The sequence below is a fragment of the Rhinolophus ferrumequinum genome, chromosome 19 (genome assembly GCF_004115265.2).
Source record: "Rhinolophus ferrumequinum isolate MPI-CBG mRhiFer1 chromosome 19, mRhiFer1_v1.p, whole genome shotgun sequence".
NCBI classification, from domain to species: domain Eukaryota; kingdom Metazoa; phylum Chordata; class Mammalia; order Chiroptera; family Rhinolophidae; genus Rhinolophus; species Rhinolophus ferrumequinum.
The window spans coordinates 58,199,372-58,222,840 of record NC_046302.1 but is presented as its reverse complement, the minus strand read 5'-3'; positions in this window follow the sequence as shown (position 1 = coordinate 58,222,840).

Genomic DNA, 23,469 nt, shown 5'->3' with positions numbered 1-23,469 from the left:
CCTTTATCTGCTTCCTACCGGTTTATGTGCAGGAGTGCAATTTAGTGAGCTGATGTCATAAGCCATTCCTTCATTCAAATAGCTTTTCAGAAGAATCACCCACAACCAACTGGCACATTGGTATAAATGAGTCACCCAAAACAATTTCCTTAGTGCAAGGAAATGTTGCAAGCTTGGCAAGGCAAATTTTCCTTCTCACCACAAAATGTGTGCTGAAACGAGCTTCATTGCTTTGTTTTTAGCTATGCATTTATGAATCGGTTCATTAATACCTCACCAGTTAAGAAATGAGACAACAAAAAATGTTAAATTACTCCTGTGAAAATGAAAAGTTAATGGTCAAAAGACGGCCATTTAGGATTGTAGTGGAATCTTAAGTTTCAATGTTAAAATTATTTAATAATTCTCTTTCAACTCTAACCGATTTTTCTTCTGCCTTTTTAAAAATGAAATATATTTTCATTGTTATAAAAGTGCACTTTGAGGAAAAACTGGAAATACATGAAAATATAAAGGTATAAATAAAAATCTTCCATAATATGAACCTTTACAATATTCCTATATTTCCTGGAGTCTTTTCTCCATTTCATATATTTTCACATAACTGGGATTTTCTTCTCTGGGAAGTTTTGTGTCCCAGTTAACATCATAAGCATACTCCATTGTATCAATGGTTAAAGCTTATGTAACGAATAACTATTATGGACATTGAGGTTATTTTTGAATTTTTGTCATAATAAATATAACTAAAAATTACATCATTTATATGTTTATGTATTTGTACTAATACATAAACATATGCTTATAAAATATAAATATTTGTATAACTATGTGAACACATATTTATAAAAATATATTATAATGTATTTATTTCAAAAGATTTCTCACTTGTTATTTGTGAAGGCAAACCTAAAATATTATATATGACATTTATGGATATAATGAAGTTTTATATTGTTGTGTAATCAAATTTAGTCATATTTTCTCTGTGATTCCTTAATTTTAAAAATTCATTTTCTAATAATTAGCATTTTTTATTATATGCATTGGCTATCTTTGTAAAATATAATCACTGATTCAACGGGCATAATGCTTTTTAAGGCTATTGCAGTATTTTGTTGTCTGGAATGGTTTTACCAGTTCCTACCCCGACCCACAGAGGGCAAGCTTTCATGGCTCACTGCATCCACACTAACATTAAGCATTATAATTGTAAATGATTCGTCATTCTATTCCAATTCTAAAATGAACATGTCTTCATCATAGAAAATTTGGAAAATACCAATGACTATAAAGAAAAAATAGACTGCTGTCACTGGACCCAAGGATAAATATTGTGAACACAAAGTTGTTTTATCACCTTCCTGCCCACTTCTCAGGAATCTGACTTCACGTACAAATTTTCACTCTGCTTTTATTCACTTAACATCACTTGGGAACATTCCTCAAATATTAAACCAGAGGGACTCATGTCATTTGCAATGGTTGCTATTGCATTGTTGAACAGGATAGGGTCTCTTTCCTCTGCCGCTGTCCAGAATGTTCCCAACGGTGATACAATCATCCAGGTCCCAGGGTAGAGACTGCAGAGCAAGGCCCCCAGCTGGCTCCCAGTGGACACGGAAGGGGAGTGAGAAATAAGTTCCTGTCATTCTAAGGCGTGAAGACAACTTAGCAGCCTCCGGTGGGTATGTTGTCAGTTTTTTTTTCTATTTATATATATTTTAAAAGTTATTATTCAATATTTATGAGAGCCTTTATTAAATTTAAAATTATTTAACATTTATTTAATTTAAATTGTTTATATTAATTAAAATAAACTAAGCCTTAATTTTTAGATGATTTGTATTAAAAATATAGCTAACATAAAATATTATATTAGTTTCAGGAGTACACCATAGTTACTCAACATTTATATACCTAAAGAAGTGATCACCATGATAAATCTAGCAACTGACACTGTACCACACTATCACAATATTATTGACTGTATTCTCTATGCTGAACATTACACCCCCATGACTTATTTGTTTTATACCTGGAAATTTGGTCCTTATTCCCCTTAACTTCCCCCCCTTTTTAAAATTTTCAATCACACTTGACATTCAATATTATTTTATATTAATTTCAGGTGTACAACATAGTGATTAGACATTTATATAACCCAAGAAGTGATCCCCTGACTTGTCTAGTACCAACCTGGCACCTATGTATAGTAATACATAGTTATTACCATATCGTTGACTATATTCCCTATGCTTTACTTTACATCCCAATGACAATTTTGTAACTACCAATTTGTGCTTTTTAATCCCTTTGTCTTTTTCACCCTGCCCCCAAGACCCCTCCCGTCTATCACCCCTCTGACACCACACATAGTTATTACAATATTATTGACTATATTTCTTATGTTATACCCTGCATCCCCATGATCACTGTGTAACAACCAATTTGTACTTCTTAATCCCTTCCCCTTTTTCACCCACTCCCAACCCACCTCCCAGCTGGAAACCATCAAAATGTTCTCTGTACCTACGAGTTTGTTTCTGTTTTGTTTATTAATTTTATTCTTTAGATTCCACATGTAAGCTAAGTCACATTGCATCTGTCTTTCTCTGTCTGACATTCCACTCAGCACAACACCCTCCAGGTCCATCCATGTTGTCACAGATGGCAAGACTCTGATAGTTTTCCAAGAAAGAGTGTAATGCAGGTGGGGCTGGGTGCTCTTGGAGAACGTATCTCTGATGTTGGGGGTGGGGTCCCAGTGAGTTAGCAGGGTGGGGCTGCAGAGCTCACCAGGCCAATCAGATTCATATTTGGCCCGTGAGGGCGGGCTCAACACATTAAAGATGGCGCCCATCTGCCTGCTGCAGAGGAGGACTCCACACAGGGAAAATGCCCACCGTCCTCCAGCCCTCGCCTGAAGCCACACACTCAGTCTGCTCCCCGTATGCCTCTGACACCCCCTGAGTCACTGCCCCATTGCTGGAGCCCAAGGTGAGTGCCTGCGAGCGAGCAAGTGTGTGTATTGGCCGGTTAATAGGACGTCTGTGTTTCCCACCGACTTCTGTCCTGTTACCGGGAATGACGTTGTACCTTGGCTTTTTTGTCTTCTTGAAGGAGAGAATTCAGTAAAGAGACAGAGTTTGTGCAGCATAGATCAGCAAGAAATTCATTAGTAAAAGCGAGTACACTCGAAGACATGGAGTGGGCTGACCCAAGAGAGGGAAGCACCTCTTCTTACGTTGTTTGTGGGAGAGTTTTTATTTCTATGGTAGAGTTGTCTGCCCCCCTCCCTCTCTGTTATCTTTCTCTCTCTCTGCTGAGGTGTCCTGCCCTTTCCTCTGGTTCTCAAGACTGTTCCTCAGAGCATGAACGTGAACCTGTTAATCTCCCATGGTTTATTTGAGAAGCTCATTAAAAAAGGTCCTGAGCAGCAGGATGTATATTCTGATAAGAGGGGTGATTTCTCTCCTTCTCCAGCATTTTTCCTTCTAACGATGAATCTTGTGCTCAATATCTTCCTGAGCAAGCAAGGTATTTGTATTTCAAGTGAGAGCAGATGCAAGGGGCCTTGGCCCAAGTAGGAGCAGCTGTGAGGGGCCTCCCAAATGGTGCTAGTTCCTCCTTCTCCTGCTGGTTTCTACCTTCCTACATACCCTGTCATGCCCACCGGATGGTTGGAAACCCCACTGTTTTTCACAGCTAGGTGTTGTGGGGGCTCCTCTTCCTGGCATCTGTACTCTAGGCTGTGGCGGTCGGTGTGGGGCTGGGGTCCCTCACTCCTCTGCAGGGAACCTCCATTGTTGAGATATCCCTCCCAATTTTCATCTGCCTCAGAGAGGTTTGGAGCCCATTCCGCATTTCTGCCCCTCCTACCAGTCTCGGCGTGGCTTCTTTATATTTTTCGTTATAGGACTTTTGTTCAGCTATACTTTAGGTAGTTTTCCAGGTTGATGGTTTTATAATTTAGTTGTAATTTTAATGTGTTCACAGAAGGAAGCAGGTACAGTGTTTATCTACTCTGCCATCTTGGTTCTCTCTCTCTCTCTGTTTTTTTTTTTTTTTTTTTTAACCAGGGGATATAACTAAGATGCTAGCTTATCCAAAACCTAAACTTAGTAATGAATTTAAGAATCCCTTAAAAGAGTGTGGGTGCTGAGACTCGGGTTATCCCAAGGAAAGAAACTGCCATTTTCACAGATAGAGGTAGTGATTTTAACCACAGCATGAACTACTTTGTGGTGTTTTGAAACACTTTATAAAGTGAATTTACTAAATTTGCTTCACAAGTTGAATTGCATCACCTACTGAACTATATTCTTTTGTAATTGGTTTTGCCTACGTAACCACTGGATATCTATATTTCCAAGGAATAAATCTCAAAACTATACAGTAAAGCAACTGATGTTTAATAGCAAGTTGATTTTCCTTGCAATTTTTGATTTCTTATTATTAAGGATATTATGTACATTTCTTATGTAGTTTTTTTAAAACTTATTTTCATGGAATGTATTTGGTTATATGCCTGTTATTTTGTTTCTAGCCACCAATGTCAAAATCCATTTGTAGACTCTATCTTTTACAACCAAAGCAGCTGCTTAACTAATCTGATTCTCTAAAAGGAATATGTCATCTTATGAGAAATAAAAATTAAAAAGTTGATTCCATAACTTTTTTTCCTTTTGGGTTTGAAAAACATTGTTTAATCTCTGAAGTGTTGTTTCCCTACGTGATTCAACTATTTTTTTCACCCTCAATAATACAAACTTTCATTGTAGAATTTATTTCTCCTTTTTCATGATTTTATTTTATTTAACGTTTCATCTATCATTTTGCTGGCTGGTCCACATTTTGCTTCCTTTTCTATGAGCATTTCAGGTTTCATCTGTATAATGTCTTTTCAGTCCTTACCCCACGCCCATCCCCCCTTGCTCATCCACGTAAATCATGTTTTATTTCTGTCCCGGAAGGCCTTATGGTAATTAAATAATGGTGTTTCTTCTAATATTTCTAGGAACACTTTATTTTATACCAGACATATTGGATGCTGTGAATTGAAATGGACTTCAGGCAACTGCTTACTTTCAATATTGGTCTGTCATTAGGTTATGTCTAAAGGACAGAATGAAGCATATTCTGCTTCCTGATGTAGTAAATGTAATTGAAGTTAAGACTATTTGCTTGTCCATGAAGACAGTGTTACAAGCCATAAGAGAATATCTGGAATTTTTTCCCCTGTGAGGAAAAAGGAGCAGGTACCAGTAACATAAGGATACATCCCAAGTCGAACTATTAGTTTTGTTGGGAAAGGATAAAGTTAACAGACGGAGATCCAAACTTGACACACTATTGATCTCTGGATCTAATGACTATGGTTTTATTTTAAACAAAAACAAAAGGAACCCCGAGGTGTGGGTGGCATCATGGGATGCGACCAGCCCTACAATGAAGGGTCCACATTCCGACACTGGGTGTTTAGCCTCCCCCAGCCCTCATCGGAAAGACGATTCCAATCTCTTCATCAGGCTATTGTTGTGATGACTGAGTGAGAAAATATGTGTCAAGCAGCTGCTACATGGTGACTTCTCAAAAACCTTAATTTCCTTTCTCCTGTACTTCACAGTCCACATAAAGATGGATTAAACCTGCAGTTTTATTTTCCTACGGTTTTTAAATGTTTTTAATAGCTGCAATTTACCTCTATGTTTAGTGCCTGAATTTTAATGTTCACCGGTTATAAAGTCCTCTACTTAATTGATTGGAACACGCACACACACACTCACACTCACACTCACACACACACACACACACACACACACACAGTTTTGTTAACTCTTAGCGTTAGCATACAACACGATGAGCATAGTTTGAGGGATGCTGTTAATTTGATCTGGACCATATTAGCTTATGTTCTTGAAGACTTATCAACACTGAATTCGGATTTCGACATAGAAGCTCAGCATACCTAGAGAAATGATGTGGCAAACATCCTCATGAAGACAATTTCTGTCAATTTTGAAAATACTAATAAAGATGAAAACTAGATGTTCCCCAAAGTCATTAACATAAGGCCTAAGTAACCTATTCTTTTAGGAAATAGTCCAAGAAAATCTGTAAGCTTTATTATTATTTTTTTATGTAGACTATATAAACTATTTATTTTTCATTCTAGTTGCTAAGAGGCTCATAGATGAATATGATGCTTAATTAAATAAGTTTTTTGAAATGTGATTTGTAAAATACAAATTAACAGACAAATGCTACTACAGGTTTTGTTTGCTGCAATAATAAACAGAATCCTCCTGTTGTTAAATTTATCTTTTCCTATGTTTCCATATTTAAAATTTTGAATATTATTTTTACATTTTAAGACTTAAGCTCTGACAAATTTTTTGAAGTATAGTATGATTTATAAGTAAATTATATATATAATAACTTTAGCATATTTAAGAGGCAATAAAAGTTATAGTTATCATATAAGAAGTCTTTTTTATTTTCATTAGTTTTTTTCCAGCTTTATTGAGATATAATTGATATACAACATTGTGTAAGTTAAAAGTGTGTAATGTGATGATTTGCTACATATATCTATTGCAAAATGTTTACCAGAATAAAGTTAGGTAACACATCCTTACCTCACACAGTTAACATTTAGTTATTGTTGTTATGGTGAGAATATTTGAGATCTGCTCTCATAGTTACTTTCAAGTGTACAACAGAGCATTCTAAACTGTTGTCACCGTGCGGTACCTTAGATCCCTGGAAATTATTTATCTTTGATCCTTTGACCCACACCTCCCCATTTACCCAACCCCTGGCAACCACCGTTCTACTCTCTGTTTCTATGAATTCAACTTTTTTAGATTCCATTTATAAGTGAGATTACAAAGCATTTGTCTTTCTCTGTCTGACATTTTTCACTTAACATAGTGTCCTCAAGTCCCATCCATGTTGTCGCAAATGGCAGAGTTTCCTTTTTTCTCATAGCCAAGTTATATACACATTTTCATTATCCCATCGTCCATCAATGGACACATAAGTTGCTCCCATGTCTCGGCTATTGTAAATAATGCATGAACAGAGAGTAAAGATACCTCTTCAAGGCAGTGATTTCTTTTACTTTGGATAAATACCCAGACGTGGAATTGCTGATCGTATGCTGGTTCCATTTTTAATTTTTCGAGGAACTTCCATATTGTTTTCCTTAATGGCTGCACCAATGAACATAACTGTGCACAAGGGTTCTCTTTTCTCCACGTTCTCACCAACACTTATTATCTCTTGTCTTTTTGATAATAGCCATTCTAACAGGTATGACGAGTTAGCTCACTGAAGTTTGGCCTTACATTTCTCTCTTGATTAGTGATGTTGAGCATCTTTGCATGCATTTGTTGGACATCTGTAGGCCTTTGAAAAGTGTCTATTCAAGTGTTTTGGCCATTTTTAAATTGGATTATTATTTTATCTGCTATTGAGTTGTAGGAGTTTCTAATATATTTTGGATGTTATTCTCTCATCAGATATATGATTTGCAAATATTTTCTTCCATTCCACAGTTTCCTTTTTGATTTTGTGTATTGTTTGCTGTGTGGAAGCTTTTAGGTTCAATGTAGTCCAACCTGTTGATTTATGTTTATGTTGCTTGTACTTTTGGTGACGTACACGTATCTAAAAAAATCATTGCAAAGGCCAGAATCAAGATGCATGTTTCCCTATGTTTTCTTTTAGGAGTCTTATGGCTTCAAGTCTTACATTTTAAAAAGTCTGTAATAAAAGGTAGATTTCTTTTGCCTAGAATTTGACCAATCCAGATAAAATTATATGGTTTAGAATGGAGTTGTCCCTAAGCCTTTCTGGACTTGAAAAGACCCTTAAAAATATTCTTTCTCTTCTTTTATAGAGGTTTCTATTAGCTAGTCCTCCCTTAAATAAAATAGCAACTTATTGTTATATCTATTTCACAATAACATCAAAATAGCCTGTTACATATTTCTCTTTATAATTTAAGTGATATTAAAATAAAGGACCCATTCTGCAATATTCAATATATTCTTACATCAAAAATTATTATCCCTACAAGCTCTAATTTTAACTGAAACATTTATAATAATACTACTTAGCATTTGCATAGCACCTTATCCTCTCAAAGTACTCAACGATTATTAATTAGTTCATCTTTCCACTAGCCCTGTGAGGTAGGTCAGCATTACCCGTTCTTTTTACAGACCCAGAGGTTAAGTGGCTTGCCCAAGGACCCAGACGTTCCAGTTATACTTGAACTTGGAGTTTGATTTCTGCTGTTTCCTGCAGAACACAGAACTCAGCTGCTTAATATTAATAGACTAAAAGATAGTCGACAAGCATAAATCGAAATAGGTTTTTAAGTACTCTGTGACAAAACAGTAAATACTTCAAGTTGACTTTTTCCTGCGCCTGTCTTAGAGCTTTTATACGGAAATCATAGTTCATTTTGTAAAATTACAGTAATTTTAGAACAATTAGAAAATTAAACCGGTTTCCTGGTAGAAAGATCAATTTGAGGAAGAGAGTGACCCGCTTCCTTTGTAATAATCGAGTTAACTGAAAATTGGACGAGTTCGCCAGGAGCACTTCTAGTCATTTCCATGGGGCCTCTTTTGACAGTCCGCTGCCATCAAGAAGGACGTTTAAGCAGAAGAGAGGTGAGGATGCTCCTGGTTCATTAGCATCCACCAGCCCTGGCCCCGCACTGGACACTCGTGGTGGATGCGACGGGCTGTCTGGACAGTGATCTTGGAGCTGGTGTTGGCTGGAGGCTGACTTCTGTGACTCACCAAACACCTGGCCTCTGTTTTCCTCCTGCCAGTAAAACCCACAACTCCATTTGTGATTTTTCCATCTTTTACAAAAGGTATCTCTCTGGCACGTATCTGCCGGTGGCTTTGGGGGGCCCTGGATGGATTCCTTTCCTCTACTAACTGTCTTTCCGTTTATCAGTTGGGATTCGTTAGTTTTTGAAAAGTTGAAGGTTTTGCTTTCTCTTTATCTCCTGCAAAGCCTGGTTTTCAGTTTTTACACTGGAATTTGGCTAAAGGTGGTGGAATAGTATTTGTCCTGGCCTCGTCCAGGCTTTGGTAAATACTCTTGCTGCTAATACTACTGTTGTTCCTTAGTCATTCCTTTTAAAGGCAATGAGTGAGAAAGGGGAAAATGCATTCTTAAAGGTTCTTTTTTGTCCCTAAGGTGATGCTAGTAAGAGTCAAAGACTAGCAGATCCCCAGGAACACCGATGTTAGAGCGCAGGAGGGATCTCGGTACACATCCAATTCTGTGTACCAGCATCTGTGCCAGGCCAGGGCTCAGGGGTGGGCACAGGCAGTCAAGTGTCAAAACTATACATCTCGTTGATAAACAAAATACAGTAATTGCTACAGTTTGGCATGTGATCTTTTCCAGTAAAAATTGTTGAGGATTTATTCAATATAGAAATCAATTATAAATCATGTATATTATAAAACACTCACAAAGAAAGAAATTTAAAATAGATGAATTTAGAAATAGTATTTAAGTAATTTTGAAATATATATGCTAATAGCATAACATTGTTAATATAATATGGTGAGAGCAATAAATACTTATTTTTGAAAAATTTGGTCTAAGTTTTATCATACAGCAATTCACATGTCCATTTATAAACTCAGTTTATTTTATGACTTGATTTTAATGGCTGTTATAACTAAAAAACAAGAAACCTCTCTCACAAAGATGCCTAATTCCAAGTATGAGGAATGCATCGTGAACATGACTTAATTAAGTGCTGACATCCCATTCATTGTGATGTCCTGTCCCATTTGGTTTCAAACTTTTATGCCAAGATTTTGTGAACTCTGGCTTTTCTCCCTTTATCAGCCGGCTGTACTAGCACGCTGATAAGAAGATGGGTCTTTTGTGCTCATTCTTAGTCATTTTCGGGGGAAAGATTTTTTTAAGCATTTCAGAGGAATGAAATCTGTTTCTCAGTTTCTAAAGTTTGCAGCTGTAGTGTTCTTGTTTTTTGTTTGTTTGTTTGTTTGTTTTTAGGGGTAACACATTTACATCATTTTTAACCACAGATTACAGATTAAAGAAACATAGTCATCTGTTTCTTTCCAAGCATTTACAAACATCTGTGTTTTAAAGCCACACTTTCTATCATTTTGTTAATATAAAACTCTGTCAGTTAGAATGCATTTGGCTGCAAATGACAGAAAACTTGAGTCCCATGGCTAAAGTCATGAACATGTTAAACTATGTAATCAGATCTCAGAAAATGCGGTAGCAGCTCTATGACCTCACAAGGACCCACAGGCGTTCTTTCCTTCCTTTCTGCCGGTCTTACCAGGCTTGTTTTTCTCCTTACATTAGTACCTCATGGTTGCAAAATGTCTGCTGTTGCACCAGTCATCCTGTACTCATTCACATGAGCGTCCTGAACAGACAGGAATGAAGTACGACAAGGGAAAAAGATTTTCTCTTCTTTAGTATCTTCCCATTGTTCTGGAAATGAAATCTTTCCCTTTTGATAGAAGAAGCTTAACATAGAAGTAGGAGCAAAGTCACCGCTGCTATTTCCCTATGTTTAATCTGTCTGCCTACTTGTATCATCTCAAAGCTGAAGTTCTTGAAACTTTCAAGCCACTTGCCTCCTTTCTGAAGGTCAGCTGGCAAATACGAGATAATGTCACTTGGATTCCATGTGACAAGATCTGGAGCCTCTGCATGTAGAAGTCCAGGTGCCCTCAGGACAGCTGTGTGTTCCAGGTGTCACAGGACCTTCTGATGGGAGCAGCCAGTGTCACTGTGCAGGAAATACGAGGGGCCTTCATGTCGTTTCTTACCGGTGAAAATAGGTGTGTACTGCTCTCCAGAGGCTGATTTTTTTGCAGCCTTCAGGAACAGGCATCCAATTTTGGGATTCCCCTGGGCTGAATAGCTAATTTCACACTGCACAACAGAAAACTTTAAAATGTTTTCTTTCTGTCGGTCACGGGTGTGCTAACTGTTGGAGATCCACAGAACCCTTCTCACAGCACACAGTCTTAATATCCATCACTTTCCAAGGCCATCATCTAAACTTTTCTCCAAAATAACAAAAACAGAAATGGGCTCACTTGTCCCCTCTGAAGCTGTCTGAGAGCTACCAGAAGTAAGTCTTACACAATGTAAGATAATGTCATCACCTACAAACGTCGTCTGTAGACATGTCCGAAGGGAAGGTCTGAAGGGAATATGATGGAGCTCTGGTGTCCTGGCTGAAGTAAGCAAATGCAGTAAGAGAAAAGGTCCCTGGATTTTCCCATCACTTTCTTTCTGGTCAGAGCCACCAGTATGTGAATGTCAGCAGGCGCTGTTCTTTCTCGGGTCTTAGGCCATCACTGAAGTACGCCTTCAGGTGGAAGTATACCACATTGGGTGGGGGAGGCGAAGATGAGGAAATCATGGGGCATTTGTCCAACCTCGAAGGTCTTCCATTTTGACCTTCCAGGTATCCAGGAACAAAATTGTAGGCCTCACGGTGCAAGTTGAATTTCTGTTTCCTAAAGGTAAATGATGGTTGCTTTGCTTTTCCTTTTAGTCCTTGAGCATTCTGGTAAAGCATTAACAGGACTTAAATCTTAGAAAATATGTCAATGCATTTCAGCGCCTGGGCACACAATTAATCTTCATCTATCTCTGTAATACAAACACACCTGTGGGACGTTTCCCATTGAATACATGAAAAGAAAACTCATAATAAATCTCAGACTGATCGCTTTATCATGAGTGACAGTGCTGCTGGAGGCGCCCTCTTGAGGCGTATAATTTGAGAGTATGTAAAGGCGGGAGAATGATTTCTACAGAGCCCTTTCTTCTCTGTGGTAGTTATCCCGAGCTACGTGACTCTCCCTCCTTTTTAATAATAAAAAATCCCACAAAATATGACTCCTGTATTCAATTTATGTAGCTGAAGTAGACATGCACTGGCTCACACATGCATTGTTAGTATTTAATGCCTGGGAGACACAGTCGGCAAATGCGGATATGGGTGGGACTCATTCTGCATTTCCCACACAAGGGTGTCCTTTTAGGATTGGTTCCTTTGGAGAGATGAGACAGAATAGTTTGGTCCCTTAAATAGAAGCAGTTAAGTAGTAGATTTAATGTCATTATTAGGGTTCAACTGTACTCACCATTAATACAGCGTCAGTCATATCGCTCATATTCTGTGGTAGTATCTTTCAAGCTGTTGTGGAATGTTCTAGAACTATGCCTCAGGGGTTTAGGGTGTGGGTTGGTAATAGCACATGGGAACGCTCTGTGGAGGAAGCTCAAGACCCCACCCTACCTGTGGTGAGAATACCTTTGCTTTGATCTGTTTTGTGCATTTAGGCTCTGTGTATGATTTTTCATGGTGTGCTATTCAAATTGATTTGGAGACTATCGGTCTATTGTGGTAAAGAGTAAATAAACCTTCTAGAGACCTGGCACAATAACTCCTTCAAATATCACATAATTTTCAGAGTTGTTTGATTCTCCTTTGCTGAATTCAGTTACGGTGTCCTTGTGGCTTTGTAGCCATAAATGGAGAAATATTAGAGTAAGCAGTTCTCTCTCTCCCCATTTTGAGTTTGGTCAATTTTCCCTGATGTTAGAGGAGAAAATGTTTTATTTAGGAGGACTTATGAAGACAGAAGTTTGAATTGCAGAGCAACTTAAAAACTTTTTAGTTTGATATAATTTTGGACTTAGACTTACAGAAAAGTTGCAAAAAAAAATATACTTATTTTCCATATACTTTTCACACAACTTCCCCTAATGTCAACAGTTTACTGTCAAAACTGGGATAATTAACATTACTGTAATGTTCTGAACTGATCTATATACTCTATTCAAATCTTGCTGGCTCTCTCACTAATGTCCTTTTTCTGGTCCAAGTTCCAATCCAGTATCCCCCATGTCATTTTGTTGTCCTGTGTCCTTTGTCTGCTTCAATCCAAATAGTTCCTCTGTCTCTGGTTTTTGTAAAGGTTCTTTGTGGTTGTATGTTGAGTGGTTAATACTGATTTTAGCCAACTTGTTTGAAAATAAGATTTAATATTTGTTAGACACGATTCAGTATCATTCTCAAATATGGCAGAGCAATAGAGAATGAAAATGTATTACCTACATAGGGGCCAGTTGTCAAAATCCTACGTTTTGAGAGCTTACAACCTGTGTAAATTGGTAAAATTGTAGGCAAGACTCTAATATTCCACAAACTGAACATAAACCTATATAACCATGTAGATATGATAACGTGAATTTACTGGGTTTGGTTGTGTTCCACAGATATAAAAACAAAATAGTGAATCAATTGTTTTTATTTTGTTTTAGGTTGTGTGTTTACAAACTTCCAAAATTACAGGGAGTTGGGGGGGTCCTCTAAATAATATGCCTGTATGACCTTTGATTGGAAAATTCTGTTCTAGCAAATTATGCACTCAATTTTTAAAAATTAGGTTTTAGGTACACATGACAAAGATGTGTATTCTCTGTATGCTGGGTGTAGCGCTCTATATATTTCTGTTTGATCAATTATATTCAAAATGATACATGAATCTACCAAATTATCACCAATATTTGATATAACAGCTTCTTGAAAAGATGTGCTATAATCTCCCACAATGTTTGCAAGTTGCTTTTTTTCACTTAATTTTTCCTGCAGTGCTCTCATTTTTTTCTGTATGGATTTTACGGTTCCTTTGTTAAGAGAACATAAATTTAGGATTTTTTTCATCTTCCTGGTTTATTGCTTCTCTTATAATTGTGATGATTAATTTTCTCTTTCAACTTGACTGAGGCACAGAGTACCCCTAGATTCCATTATCATTATGCTAGGAATTTCTCTGAAGGCGTTTTTAGATGAGGGAAACACTTAAATCAGCACACTAAGTAAAACAGATGGCCCTCCACAATGTGGGTGGGCCTCATCCAATCAGTTGAAGACCTGAATAGAACAAAAGGCCAACCGTCCTCTGAGTAAGAGAGAATTCTCCTGCCTGACTGCCTTTGAACTGGGACAGCAGTTCTTACCAGCCCTTGAACCTAAACTGGGACATGAGTACTGAAGATTTTGAACTTGCTAGCTCCATAATCTTGGGAGTCAATTTCTTAAAATAAATCTCTTCTATGTATCCTGTTTCTTTGGTGAACCCTGGCTAATCCAACTATTATGTAGTACCCTCTTTATTCCTCATAACAATTTTTGCCCTACAGTCAGTTTTGCCTCATATCAATCGTGCTACACCATCTTGAATTTGGTTCTTTTTCCATCCTTTGCAGTCATACTTTTGGGGTCATATTAAATGGTGTTTCTATAAAGCTCTTATAGCTGGATTTCGTTTATTATCTAATCTGAAAATCAGAATCTTTTAACGTATGAATATAATCCATTTACATTTATTATCAAACTGATGCATGTTTGGACTAACTTCCATCATCATATTTTATGTTTTCCATTTAACAGACTCTTTCACGGATTCCTTTACTCTCCCTGTGCCCTCTTGGATTTATCACATCTTTCTCTCTCCTTTTTCTTGTACGGGTTTGAGGGTTGTGATAACAGTTAACGTTTGATAACAGCTTATTGTGTTCTAAGAACTTTGTAATTTGATAGTGTTTACTACAGCCCTGTGAGGTATCTGTGATGAAGTAACTTGGTTAAATGTTGCATGGGTTGTAAAGGCTAATCGAGCAGCTATATTCTCAGCAACCTCATTATACTAATTCTCAAGTTAAGCGCTGTATTTCCTTAGTGATTTTCTTCATATTTTTGCAAGCATTCTTGACTTAATGAAGTCAAGCTTAATCAAAATCTGCATGTTGCTTCTAAACAATCCAAGGGTTGTAAAAAGCCTTATTGCTTATCGAACTTTTCTTTTTCTCCCTAAGTTATTATTGTCCACTAATTTTGTTATACCTTTTTTAACCACCTCTTTCTGAATTCATTATTATTATTTACAGTCAGTACTCATTCAGGTATTCTAACTTCTTTACTCACCATTACTTTCTGCACCCCATTCCTTTCTTCTGAGGTCAATTTACTCTACTCTCCTGAGTTATGTCTTTTTTTTCTAGTAGCCATTCTAATGAGTGTCTGCAAATGTCAGAGTCTCTTTGTGGTTGTCTGCAAATGACCTTCTTTTTGCTCAAATTCACAAGATTATGTGGAAGGATATAGAGTTTTGCATTTTTATTTTTCCTCAGTGCTTCATATGCATCATTCAGTTGTTCTGGCAGCTAGTGTGTTGTTGAGACGTGTTCTCTCAGCAATCACATTTGTTTTACTGGCAATCTTTTCAGAAGGACTATTCGATGGCTGTCAGAGCTGCCTATTTTTTATAATCATTATTTTTTAGAATAGATTCAGATTGACAGAAAAGTTAGAAAGGTAGTGCCGAGTCCTGTTTTCCCGCTTCATCTTCCATTAGCCCAGGACATTTGTCACAGCTAGAAACCAATGTGGGACATTACTAACGTACCCACTAAACCCCATGCATTATTTGGATTTGTCTAGTGTTTCCTGCTGTTCTTTCCCTGTCCCATGAACCCCCTCAGGGCACCACACTGCCCTGAACATTCGTGATTCCTTCGGCTCCTCTTGGCTGTCAGTTTCTCACCTGTCCTTGTTGGTGACCGGGGCAGTTTTGAGGAGGACTGGTCAGGTAGTTGGCAGGACGACCCTCACTGGGAGTTGTCTGATGTTGTTCTGATGATCAGATGGGGGTCATGTGTTTGGAGGAGGAAAGTGCCATTTCTGTCCCTACATTAAGGGAGCGTAATGTCAGCCTCACTTGTTAGTGGTGAGGGACCCTTGGTGACTTGATCAGATTTCCTCCACCGCCAAGTTACTTCGTCCTCCTCAGGACGCTCCTATGACGCTGGTCTCTGAGTGCCACCCACACTCAGGTGGGGGTGGGGACGGAGCATATGTCTATGGTTTCATTTCATCCTATTTTCTATTACGGTTTCTAGTTTTTTAATCTAGAAGCATGACCAACCTCAATGCCGTTTCATATTTGTTCACAAGGCCATGCTATTTCTGGATATTGGGAGCTCCCAGTTCTCCTTGCAGTGGGATCTGCTGACGCCCTCTCAGTGCTCCTCGCCTCACGTGTTTCGGAAGTTTTCAGTATGACTTTCACCTTTCCAGAGGGTTATGTGTTCTGCGATCTCATCCTGTCTACTTCCAGATTTTGGTTTGTTTTTCTGCTTGTGCCGGGCCCCTAAGGGTTTCGATGCTCCTGGCCCAGCACTTAAGGTCATGTCTCGGTTCCGAGTTCCCTCTGTGTTCAGGTAAAGCCAAACCCCACTCTGAGAGTGTACGTTCTCCCAGATGATTGACTTCCCCTCCATTCGAGGTTCTGACCAGCTGAGAGGCTTCCTTCCGGCTTCCCAGACCCGCTAGCACGTTGTCCTTGTTCCGTCCTGCTGCCTGGCCCGGTCGCAGGTTCTGGGCAGCAGTGGAACTCACCACGCCAGGCCAGAGGGGCTCGCAGAGCCTCAGGAGCAACAGCCTGGGGTGGGTTCAGCATCTTCTCTGCTCTGTGCCTGGTCCTCGACTTCTCCCTTCATTCCCAGAACTGCGGATTTCCCTTTCTCCCAAATGTGTAAGTTTCAGAAAAATTTCTGTTCCACCCAGCATTTTTATGTGTTTGGAGCCAATCATTCTGTCATCTCGGTCCACCATTTTAGCAGAAGTCTACTTTAATTTTCTTGATAACACGATATTTCTTATATTGCTATGTCATGTGCATGATAAAGGAAGAGGAAATTCTAATCCAGAATATTAGTCTCACTCAGGAATGCTACAGATTTTCTAGTAGTTAACGTTTATCAACCATCTTTCTACTAAAAATGTTCTTCAGGGAAAATGCAGGCCTCACTTCTGAGATCAGTTATTGGGGATTCATTGAGAACCTACTATATGTAAGACATTGGATAACAAATCAGTGACCCAGACATAGTCTTTGTCTAAAGGGATAAACCATAAACATGGATAACAAGAAGGCTGAAAGATGCAAGTGGCATAAAAGAGTTTACAGAAAATTCTGCAAAAGGCCATAGAAGGATGAGACGATTTCCAGCCGTAAAGATCTGAAAAGGTGTGACGGAGAGGGCATGGACTGAGCTGGAAAACAGGTATAATTTGGAGACGTGGTGATTGCTGCTGGTGTCAGTTCGAATCTGGATTCAAATGCTAGGCAATGAGACCACTAAACTACTGGGAATTTTGGTTCACGCATGACGTACATAGTCAGTGCTTACTGAATAACCGATGCAGGGGACAGCCCATCACTGTGTTCAAAGAATAGTCCCTTTATAATCCCTTTATAAGGGAATACGAGGATCTGGGGCAAGCTACTTTTAAGGATGAGGCAGATGTAAGCAGAGGACACCTTTCGACAATAAATCAATAAACGGGAAATATATCCAAATCAAGTTGTCGGCAGACTCATAGATGTCAGCCAGGTCCTGACTTGGCCCCCAAGTGTAAGGTGAGCCCAGACTTCGCTCCCGGGTATGAGGCCTGAGCCTGATGTACACCAAAGGCCCCCTGTCCTGGGACGGGAACAGGAAGCTGTCATGAAGCAGGAGCCCGAGTGCTGGAGGAGTGTCCCTGCCATTTTGCTTTTTCTGCAGCATCACTAGGGAGGAAGCACTGCGTGCACTTAACGGACCATTCTAAGACCGTATGAACTCCCTGGTGACTGTAACAAGTTAGTAAGTGTCTGTACTTGTCTGTGTCCTCTACCCGCGTTATAAACATTAGCTGAGCAGTTAAAAGTGGCCTCTTCCTGTTGCTAATCTTAGTTCTGACACAGAGAATCCTGAGTGTGGGGAGCGGTCACAGAGTTCACTTTGCACAGTGGAGCGGCCCCCACAAGGGCCTTGGAACCTTGTACTGCACATGCGTGCTGTGCAACCCCCTTAGGTGACCTTCCCACAGTGACCTCTGAAATAATTGGCTTTCTCTCTCTCTCTCTCTCTCTCTCTCTCTCTCTCAAAATGTTTTCATATGACTTTTGAGTAGAGAAAACCAGACACCACTCCCCCCTTCCATTTGCGTTTTCTGTGTTATTGTGCCTGATATAAGCAAATATATCGACAAGCCCAGGCATACTGCTTCCTTATCCTTTTTATTCCTGTGCAGGAGAAGCTTTATCAGCTCGCACTCCCAGCACCCCATGTCCACAGAGCACCTGCCAGAGGCTCCCCTGGCAGCTGTTTCTGGGGAGGGACCACGCACTAGAGAGGTGATTGATTTGCAGGGACCAACACAAGGCCTTGGTAAGTGTCTGCTTGAGGAAGTGAACCTTAAATCTACCCCAGGCCACAGGATCCATGGCGAAGGAGGCCGGTACCCTCCTGGTGTCCCCTCTCCATGCTAAGGAAGGGCTGTGAGCCACTCGCGCGGAAGCATCTCCTGGCCCTTCAGATACCTGTCCCCCAGGAGCTGGCAGAGTGGCCTCCAGGGCGTCCTGGCCCCTGGCATCACCGCCACTACTGCACGTGGAGGTGGCAGTGGGAGGGCTGGGCAGCGGGGCGCTCACCACTTCTGTAGTGCTGCTGCTTAAGGCTGATCACACACGAGCTGAGTGCCCCTGGTGACAAAGCCTCTGCACTCTGTCCCCATCGATCTCCTGTCACTCATTAGTAAGTGACTGTGCTAGACACGGCCCTTGGGCATTTTTCCAATGCAAAGGCACTTAGCATTAAAATTGCAGCATCTCCTTTGGCTTCTTTACAAGCCTGTATCAAACTCACTTAAAAACCTACCTTGAATCATAGCTCGCTCTCCCGATAGCCTCAACTTTGACCTTTGATTTGTACAAAACAATAGGAACCACTGTGCCATTTAACTTTATTTTTTTCTGTGTTACGTATGTCTCGTGGGAACACACTAAATGTACAGAATTTTTTTTTTTTTTTACCAATTTAAGAGCAGAGTTTGCTTTTATATTATTCTGCCATCAAATCATCTATAGTCTAATGTAAATAATCTCATCTTCTAGTTACAGTTTAAATTTCGGAGGAAAAGTTACCTGGAGAGTTAAATATATGCAGTCCTCACCATGTAGAAGTAAACATTTTAGAAATTAAAATGTATGTGTGCTGGTTTTTATCGAGCACAGTTCCCGGCCCCCAGGAGGGACGGTGGGCATCCGCTGAAAGCCGTCTGCCCACCAGAGGCAGCTTGTCAGGGAATCCCAGGGAGGAGGTCCCCCAAGCCCACCTCCTGCATATACTGTATTTTATTTTACTTTGTTTTCAAGCTGTTGTGTGTGTGTGTGTGTGTGTGTGTGTGTTTGTGTGTGTTACATACATCAGTTACAGAGACACTGATCACTTCTTTGGAAGAAAATGCACATTTCATGATGTGCATCTCATGTCTAGCAAATACCTGAAGGTCAAAATCATTGACTGATCGCTTAAGAATAAAGTGCCCGTCTTTAAGAGAGGAAGGGAAGTGCCAAAGGGCATGAGAACACAAGGCATCTTTAGGCTCATTTGTTTGTCCTCTGCTCTGACGTGGGATTGCGCCATTCCTGCCTCATTGTCAGGAGCACTCACTGCCCACCATCAGGGAGCCACCCTGGACCAGAGGAATTTTTGAACTGGAGGTGACACAGGCATGATCCATTTTGCATGAGCCTCACGTGAAGGCAGACGGGAGGCCTGGTTCTGTTGGATCTGGGCCACCTCGATGGCCGAGCATGTAAAGCTGTGTGCAGATATGTCATTCTGTTCTCATTTACATTGACTTGAGTACCAAAAGAAGAAAGGTTAAATGTTGTGTGGTAATTCAAGATGGAAAATCATCATCTCCAAGATCACAGAATCAATCCTCATTTGGTGTTCTCTTATTTTTCTTAATAAAATAATATAAAAAATTTGTAGAGGAGAGTGGAAGAATGTAGATCAAGTATAAAAGCTTTCCAAAATTAAATAACATGAAGATTTGAACCCTCTGAATGTATATTTTTATTATATTATATTTTCTTTTAATATCTTTCTGTGGTCAACCTCACATGAATTCAGAAATGTACTTTAATTATACAGAACATGAGCCAAAAATTCTACTCTGTAGCTTTTTATTGGCATGTCATTTAACCTCATTTACTACATTCACACCTGTAACTCATTTCATAAAAATACAATTACATAGACGCACAGATACACACACAGACACACACACACCCAGACACACGCACAGCTTTTAAATATATGTGTGGGTCATGCATATTAATCTGCACACATATAAACATATATCAACATCTGTAATATACATATGGTCAAATATACATGTATGTTTATAATGACTCCATGTCAATTTCAAATTTTATATAACTTTATATGTTTGTCTTAGCGCTTAATTCCATTTTAGATATTTTGAATATAAAGACACTTCAAATATTTTATAATTTCTCATGGTGCATAGAATAGTGACATACTCATTTGTCAGAGTTATCAAATTGAGACCAACTTGTGCTTCATAATGTGTTCACAAAGAAGAAAAGAAGATATGATATTATCATTTAACTGCAAAAATCTGTTGTAGGATTTTGAGTTATTATTTTTTATTTTATGTGTATGTGCTTAGAATAGCCATTTGAGTTAGCTATTATTTCCACTTACAGATGAAGAAACAGAGGCTAGGAAAGAATAAACAACTTTCCAAGGAAAAACAGTAAAGGCAAAGTTTGAACAAATTCTGTCTTCACAAAAGTGAAATGCGGTTTATGTTCACGTTTCTCACAATGAGAGAGAACCTAGTATAAATACCCCTCAAAAAAGAAAGAACAAGGAAAAGATGGCAGTTGAAGAATTAGAGCATCTCTAATTATAGTCACCGATTTCATAAAAAGAGGTCTATGTGCCGCTTTCAAGGGAACACTTACTATATATAAATACGATGTTAGCTTGGCAATATGGGACGTTGTGGAAGAGTGGTGGGTGGGGTTATTGCCGTGCAAATGTAATAGAACATTTAAATTGTTCATTGTTTATCTGAATCATAATAGTCACTGTAGCATTTCAATATATGTGGGCTGACAATGAAGTTTGCACATAGGTGCTTCCATCATGGCTGTACAGGCACTTTCTCCTCTGAGGTGTTGATGGTTTTCTCGCCGTACTTCCCACACAGCGACTTTGTTTTGCTGATTGTACACCAGTCTCTCCCTCTTGTGGGACTGTCGTCTCCTAGAGGGCAGGAGCTCTGTGTTCTGCATCTTTCATCAACAGTAGGACTTACTACATATTAGCACACAACAGTAACATTTTTCAGTAAGCAAATGACTCTAATTTAAACAACTTCATAATGATGAGATGTGTGAGGTCAGGTGAGATGCCATGACTGACGACACTTTGATGGCTGTTTACTCTTCCCGTTCCAAAGACAAGCCTAGTTCGGGGCACCTAAAAGTTTGCTTCTGGGGTTGATGCTTAATGTGAATTATGGAGATCCCTCCCCTCTAGATATGTGTGAAAAGATATGTACATTTCACAACAGGCTTTCTTCATTTTCTTTCTTGCTCTTTTGCGTTTCTGAACAAAAGGACCAGTAAGTATTCATTACCATCCAGTGCTGGTTAGAACTTGCCAAGAGAAGTTGCTCCTGCCCCACCATGGGGCCTAAGTGCTTTGGGCATTACAGGAACATTCTGGAATGCAGCCTTTTCCATGTGTTTGTCTCAGCCTACAAATGGTGGTTATTTAGAAAGGCAGTTGATCAGTTTGTCCTAGGCTCCATGAAGATGGACTGAGATCAGTCCACTTTACCTATTGAGATTTTGAAGATATCTGGTTGGATTAGTTTCACAGTAAAAACTTGTTTTCCCGCTGGCATTTAGAAAAGATTTTAAAAACACACAAGAAGAAGACTAAGTTCTAATGTTAAACCTTAAAAAACAACAACTGTGAATACAACTGCCATTTCCCAAGTCTCCGTGAACTGCCCATGTGAAATAACCAGCCTAGTACTGGGTTTTAGTGCAGTGGTGTCGTTTTGAAGGACCCTGTCACTGCCTAAACCTCCAGGTGGCGACTCATTGACACCCCAAACTTCACAAACAAATCATACCTGCAAAGTGTTTGAGGGCATCCAGTGGAAACTTCCCTTCAGAACCAGGGTGGCCACCACAGAATAATGAACCTGCAGTGATTTCCCAGGAGAAACCTTCAATCTGTCTTTATGTCCATCCCTTCTTAAGGGCTTTGTAAGAGGTTTGGTAATGCAAAAAAGCCACCAAGGGACATTTCCATCTTCGTTTCTGAAGATAACTGCTGGCCCGAGGCCTAAGCATGTGGGGCCATCTCATTTCTACCAGCCCCGTTCCAAGTGCTCAGTCGTCACTTCCGGCTCGTGGCCAATCTGCTGGGTGGAATCCCATACGAGGATGATTCTATCTAGGGGGAAATGAAGGAAAAGGCTGAACTCAAAGGCCACGTGTTTTTCTTTGTGAAGATCGCTGAATAGTAGGATATGGACGTGCTGGACGTCTGAGGTACAACGGACAGAAGTGGGGAGATGCATGCAGTTCATGTTGCTTCTGTATTTTTCATGCGACTACTAGAGAATTTTAAACTACATATCTGCTGGCTTGCCTGTTCTCGAGGACCATGTGAGAAAATACTCCTCTCATAGTATAAGCAGTATACAATGTTTGTAACATACTTAGCAGTTTGCAAGCAGTTCTCTTCTACTCGCTTCTGTAGGTCTCACCTCAGCCTTGCTATGTGTAAGAGAGTAGCCCCTTCTTACCTGCTGTTTTACTTTCCAGGGTCAACTCTGGTCTGAATATATGACATGGAAAATTCCAGAAATAAACAATTCTCAGCCTTTGCTGTAAATCTAAAACTATTATAAAAATAAAAGTTTATCTTAAAAAAAAAATCAATCTTTGCACACCTGTACTGAAATGTGTGGATTCAATTTCCGAAGCCTGCAGGCAGCTAAGTGTGGCCATTGTATCCCGACGTCTGCTCACTTTCTCAGGAACGCTGACCCAGCAGGCTTCCCCACAGAGACACGGCATTGTAACAGGAGGGGGCTGCACATGCATCATCCCAGGAGCACCTCTTCTCCCTGGCCCCTTCTTGGGGTGGTGCCTGTGTGGGTGGTGGTCCTCTGTTTCTGATTTTTAAAAATTAGACGAATAAAAAGAAGATACAAACAAAACAAAACTCAGGGCCTCCACAGATATCACAATTATTTATGGTGTTTTGTCATTAATTAAAAGTCTTGTGTGTGAGGCAACTAGACATCTTTCATGTGTGCGTATTTTCATTTTCATGATGTAAATGAGATAGCTAGCTAGGTAGCCACACAGTCTATCATGTAAGGAGTGATGTCCACTCACTCCGCTGTAATCAGTGTGCACACACAAAGCCACGGAGGGCCCAGGAGTTACATCAAGTTAC